Source organism: Dryobates pubescens, chromosome 1 (genome assembly GCF_014839835.1).
Source record: "Dryobates pubescens isolate bDryPub1 chromosome 1, bDryPub1.pri, whole genome shotgun sequence".
Taxonomy (NCBI): domain Eukaryota; kingdom Metazoa; phylum Chordata; class Aves; order Piciformes; family Picidae; genus Dryobates; species Dryobates pubescens.
In genome coordinates this window covers 33376993-33383835 of record NC_071612.1, presented here as the reverse complement: position 1 = coordinate 33383835, position 6843 = coordinate 33376993, and positions in this window count along the sequence as shown.

Below are 6843 nucleotides of genomic sequence, written 5' to 3'. Positions count from 1 at the left end.
ATGTGGCACCATTCACCACCACTCTCATCTAACAACCTGGTACATTCCAGCAGAATAAGAGATGTTTTTCAAGCTTACTAATGGAAAGCAGACTGCAAAGTCACTTTGAGCAATGGTAACTATCTCATCTTTTGGAAGCACTTTGAAGAAATACTTGCACATGTTCTTGACTTCATGAGTTTTCCATCCTTGGGCATCTTTACTTACCACAGAGCTGAGCCACCAGCACAAGATGATAAGGCAAGACAAAGCAGTAGTCAACTAAATTCATGATGCATCAAGCTCAAAAGTCCAGCTGAGTGCTTCATACTGTCACCTGTTTCTTCTATCAGCCTCCAGTTAAGTTTTTGCCAAGGATGAAAAAACATATTCACAAACAATGATTATTACTTTTTAATGCTCTTTATGCCACCAGGTCATCTGGAGAATGTTCTATCAGATAACAGCAATATGGATACAACATACACACACAAACAAACCCCCAACACAGTAAACCTTGAAGGAGATCAACAACAGCACCAGCAGGAAGCAGAACTTAATCCAAATCTCTGTGCTGGTCGAGGGTAATTCAGTAGCATTTGGGTTTTCTTGGGATCATTCTGTTGAAAATAGTAATAGGAAGATAAGGGGAGGGGGGTGGGAAATACCTACCTTAACACAGTGCTTTCCATCCAGACAGGTACTCTTCCAAAACAAGTCTGCTTGAAAGTGTGTCTTAGAATCGTGGAATGGTCTGGGTTGGGAGTGCCCTCCAAAGCATATCCAGTCCAAACCCCTCTGCAGTCAGCAGGGACATCCTCAACTAGATCAGGTTGCCCAGAGCCCTGTCAAACCTCACCTTTAGTATCTCCAGGAATGGGGCCTCAACCACCTCCCTGGGCAACCTGCTTCAGTGTTCCACCACCCTCATGGTGCAGAACTTATTCCTAACATCCAATCTCAAGCTGCTTTTCTCCCATTTCATAGAATCAATAAGGTTGGAAGAGACCTCAAAGATCATCAAGTCCAAGCCATTGCCCTCATCCTATCACTGCAAGCCTTTGTAAACAGCCTCTCTCCAGCCTTCTTGTATCCCACTCAGGTACTGGCAGGCTGCTATTAGATCTCCCCGAAGCCTTCTCTTCTCCAGGCTGAACACCCCCAGCTCCCTCAGCCTGTCCTCGTAACAGAGCTTCTCCAACCCCCTGATCATTTTTGTGGCCCTCCTCTGGACCCTCTTGAGCTTGCTTCCCTGACAATTCAGGGAATTCATACTATTTGAGTAGATTCATCTGGATATATATCCAGGCTGAGACCCCATTAGTATTTTTAAATGCTATTATTTAAAAAGTGCAGTCCATAAATACTGGGAGTTCAAATGGGTTTCTAAAAAGGGAATCTCCCAGGCTTTTCATTTTTGCTGCTGTTAATTTCATTTTAAAGGAGTCATCCTGCTCTCAAGTTTCTCTCACACAAGAAAATAAAAATAGAATAATGACCAAAAGAAAAAAACTTATCTGGTGTATGGCAGTGGAGAGCATCTGGTTTGCTTCCTAGTGGAATAATAGCAAAAGCATAAGAAAGTCCAAGAGATACTTTTAGATCATAGAATCACAGAATTGCCCCCTTCAGACACTCGAAGGCCACAATTAGGTCTCCTCAGAGCCTTCTCTTCTGCAGCCTGAACAACCCCAACTCCCTCAGTCTGTCCTCATAGCAGAGCAGCTCCAGCCTTCTGCTCATCCTCGTGGCCCTTCTCTGGACACCTTCCAGCACCTCCAGATCCTTCCTGTAATAGAGGCTCCAGAACTGGACACAGTACTCCAGGTGGGGTCTCACCAGAGCAGGGTAGAGGGGGAGAATCACCTCCCTCAACCTGCTGGCTATGCTTGTCTTGCTGCAGCCCAGGATGTGATGCACTAAGTTAAAGACTGGAATGCAGTGCTAGTCAGTTCTGAAATCAATACCAACTGCATTGTCCAATCCATGGGGAGAACAAATATATTTTACGAATTCTTCCCATTTGACAAGAATTGCATTTTTCATTCTCTCCACTTATGCACAGAGCACAAACCCTTAGCAAAGAGAGAGCTTCTCAGAGTGCTCAGTACTTCACACCATTCTCTCTCGCCTGGGATGTGGGCAAAAACTGCCTTTCAGAGTCTGCTTCACTCAGAACATGCTGAAACGTTACCACACTCATATCCTCCAAAAGAAAAGCTACAGCTTGACTCTAATAAAGACTGTAAAAATTAAGACATATCAGACTCTTTCAAAATCATGCATTTTTCCTTCATGGTCTACTCACAGAATCAGAATCAACCAGGTTGGAAGAAACCTCCAAGACCATAAAGCCCAACTGATCACCCAACCCTATCTAATCAACTAGACCATGGCACTGAGTGCCTCATGCAGGCTTTGCTTAAACACCTCCAGGGACTCCAACCCCACCACCTGCCTGGGCAGCACACTCCAATGGCCAATCTCTCTTTGTGAGAAGAACTTCCTTCTAAGATCAAACCTAAACTTCCTCCTGCGCAGTTTGAGACTGTGTCCTCTTGTTCTGGTGCTGGCTGTCTGGGAGAAGAGTCAGTGAGGTGGTGTTAGGTCATAGGCTGGACTTGATGATCTCAGAGGTCTAGTCCAGCCTCAATAATTCTATGATGCTGTGATTTTTTTTCCTTTCAGTAAACATCCTCTCAATGAAAAATACCTCTTGATGTCAGTGCATCCCAGTACACAGAATCACAGAATGTTAGGGGTTGGAAGGCAGCTGCATCAAGTCCAATCCCCTGCCAAAACAGAATCACCCAGGGCAAGCTGCACAGGAATGCATCGAGGTGGGTTTTGAAAGTCTGCAGAGAAGGAGACTCCACAGCCTCTCTGGGCAGCCTACTCCAGGGCTCTGTTACCCTTACCATACAGAAGTGTCATCTCACACTGAGGTGGAACCTCCTGTGTTTCAGCTTGTACCCACTGTTCCTTGTCCTGTCACTGGGCTCCACCACAAAGAGCCTGGCACCTTCATCTTGACACCCACATCTCAGATATTGATAAATACTGATCAGATCCCCTCTCAGCCTTCTCTTTTCCAAACTAAAGAGCCCCAGGGCTCAGTCTTTCTTTCTTTCCTTCTTTCAAGTAACTTGTAAAAGAAATTAAGGTTTGAGGGAAAAAATCCAACCACCACCACCAACAAAATATATCTATTTGGAGAGGAAAGTTCCTCTGTCACTTGACTCAATTATTTTTTTCCTGGATTTTTCTTCCTAGCTTTAGGGGCTGGGGGTGTGGTGGTTAATACTGACCTCTGTAAGGCTCTTTACCATTTAGAGTTTTCACTGAGTAAGACATTTTATTTCCAGGGTTGTGCTCCTCTAGCTTTATGCTGTCTTGCTTTATGCTTGTCAGACTATGGAAGCAAATCACCTCCTGTTCTCCCCGCTTCCCACTGACCTGCTGCAAACTTACTGCCACACACATTTCTGCAGTACTTCTACAGCTTTAATAATGCTTGGCCTCATCCACAGTGTCAATAAATGTGACACTTCACACCTAGGCTTCTCAGCACAGAATCATAGAATTGTCAGGGTTGGAAGAGACCTCAAGGATCAGCCAGTTCCAACCCTCCTGCCATGGGCAGGGACACCTCACACTACACCAGGTTGCTCACAGCCACATCCAGCCTTGTCCTTAAAACCTGCAGGAATGAGGCTTCAACCACCTCCCTGGGCAATCTGTGCCACCCTCATGGGGAAGAACTTCATCCTAACATCCAATCTGAATCAACGCGCTTCAAGTTTTACTCCATTCCCGCAGACCTTCAATAAATAATTCCAACCCGTCCGCCATGGGCAGGGACACCTTCCACTAGCCCAGGTTGTTCAAGGCCTCGTTCAACCTGGCCTTAAATACCTCCAGGGAGGGGGCATCCACTACCTCCCTGGGCAACCTGTTCCAGTGTCTCACCACCCTCACTGTTAAGAATTTCTTCCTAATCTTCAGTTTAAATCTGCTCTCCTCAAGCTTCAATCCATTCCCTCTCATCCTATCACTACAAGCCCTTGTAAAAAGTCCCTTCCTGGCTTTCCTGTAGGCCCCCTTCTGGTACTGGAAGACTGCTTCCATCTCCAAGCTCCAAAGCTGCAACATAGAATCACAGAATCATAGAATTGTTAGGGTTGGAAGGGACCTCAAGGCTCATCCAGTTCTAACCCCCCTGCCATGGGCAGGGACACCTCACACTACAGCAGGTTGCTCACAGCCACATCCAGCCTGGCCTAAAAAAACTCCAGGGATAAGGCTTCCACCACGTCCCTTATCAGAGGTACCTTGAGGTTTTGACCTGTTGTTATAAGAGGTCACCCTGGAGGGCTGGGGTTTGCCACCTCGCTCAGCTTCATGACTTTCACAATTGGAGTGAAACCTGTCAAGAGTGGGCCGTTAGAAATCTGACCTTGCTCACAACTGACTATAAAATACCCTGCACTTCCTGGCAAGGCAAACTTCCAGAGCCAAGCTTTTCCAACTGTTTTTTCCTCCAGTGACTGTGTTGGTGTTTGGGGCTGCATCACTGCAATCTGTGGGAGTTTTGCTGTTGGTAGCAAAGTCTCCGAGGAAACAGCAGTCAGTGGAGATCCATCCCTGTTTCCTGGCAAGGTTTGGGGGTGGGTTTTTCGGCGGGGGGGGGTGTGGGGGGTGTGCTTTTTAACTAGTTTCTACTCTTCTGTTGGTGGAGATGACTTCTCTGAAGCATTTGGTTAGTTTGAAAACACGATGGTTCTGCCATTAAAAAAATAAACGTGAAATAAAGGATTGTTTGACCAAACCAATAGAGAGAGGGGGGAAAAAAATACATAAAATATCTCTTGTAGAATTCAGCTCACTCAAATCCATCCCTAATAAGCCATTTGGTCACTGAAATGATACCAGCAGCATTCTTCCTCAGGATTTTAGTCAGCAGTGTCGAACATTTGGGCCATTATATTTAGCATATTACTGCTTTGCTTGTGCTTCTGAATTGCACAGCATTCAGAACCTGGCAGTATTACCAAAGTACACTGCAGGCTCTTCACTCTTTCTGATCGCTCCACAAGGAGATTAAATATAATGAAGAGAAACACTGTCAACTGTAAATTCCTATTTACATGGTCTGTAGGTACTTCAGAAAGCTAATTCTTGTAATTTCTTCATAGGCTAGAACACACACACACAGAAAATTAAATGTAGCAGAGTACAACAAATGAGTCCTAAACTCATAATGAGATTTTATGTGTGTGTAGATATATGTGTGTATGTCTGTATATCTATATATACATGTATATATAGATACAGAATACAGAAAAGACCTCAGAGATCATCAAGTCCAACGTATCACCCAACACCATCTAATCAACTAAACCATGGCACCAAATGCCTCATCCAGTCTCTTCTTAAACACCTCCAGTGATGGTGACTCCACCACCTCGCTGGGCAGCACATTCCAAGGGCCAATCTCTCTTGCTGGGAAGAATTTCTTCCTAACATGCAGCCTGGCACAGCTTGAGACTGTGTCCTCTTGTTCTGGTGCTGGGTGCCTGGGAGAAGAGGCCAACCCCCACCTGGCTACAACCTTCCTTCAGGTAGTTGGAGAGAGCAAGAAGGTCTCCCCTGAGCCTCCTCTTCTCCAGGCTAAGCAACCCCAGCTCCCTCAGCCTCTCCTCACAGGGCTGTGCTCCAGACCCCTCCTCAGCTTTGTTGCCCTTCTCTGGACACATTCCAGCAACTCCTTTCCTAAACTGAGGGGCCCAGAACTGGACACAGGACTCAAGGTGTGGCCTAACCAATGCAGAGTACAGGGGCACAATGACTTCCCTGCTCCTGCTGGCCACACTATTCCTAATGCAGGCCAGGAAGCCATTGGCTTTCTAGGCCACCTGGGCACATTGCTAGCTCATGTTCAGCCTACTATCAACCAGTACCCCCAGGTCCCTTTCTGCCTGGCTGCACTCCACCCACTCTGACCCCAGCCTGTAGCACTGCATGGGGTTGTTGTGGCCAATGTGTAGAACCTGGCACTTAGATGTGTTAAACCTCATGCCCTTAGACTCTGCCCATCTGTCCAGCTTGTCAAGGTCCCTCTGCAGAGCTCTCCAACCCTCTAACAGATCAAGTCCTGCCCCTAGCTTGGTGTCATCTGCAAACTTACTGATGATGGACTCAATCCCCTCATTCAGATCATCAATAAATATATTAAAGAGCATTGGGCCCAGCACTGATCCCTGGGGGAATACCACTAGTGACTGGCTGCCAGCTGGATGTGGCACCAGGAGGGAGAGAGTGAGGGAAGAGGTGAATGGGTCCCCTGGATACATCCAGGGAGGGGGTCTGAGGAGTTTCCATGTTGTTTATAAATTGTAAATATATATACAGAGAGTACATATATTGTGTATTTTGCACATATTCATTGCATTTTGTGTTTCTAGATTGCAGTTTGTTTGTAAATGGAGCTTCATTTGCTTCCATCCCAAACTGAGCTGGTCTGGCAATTTATTCTGGGGGGTAGTTCTCTCCAAATTTGTTTGAGGGGTATTTAATTTCAACCCACCACATGTATTCAGACCAATCTTGGTCAAACAACCTGAACCAGTGTTGATCCTACTGAAGAATACACTGAAAAAGTTGATTACACAGTCAGTACCCAGGGGTGGGTGGAAGGAAGAGCCAGCTGTTCCTAGTGAATTGTTTAAAGCTCTGTCTGAGAGGAAGCATCCTTGGTTTTCACCACAGAGGGAAGTAAACTTCTGGCACACACACTAGGTTCTCAACACAGAAGGCCATTGTTCTTCATCCTAGAAATGTTTTATCATTTGTGCAGTCATGATC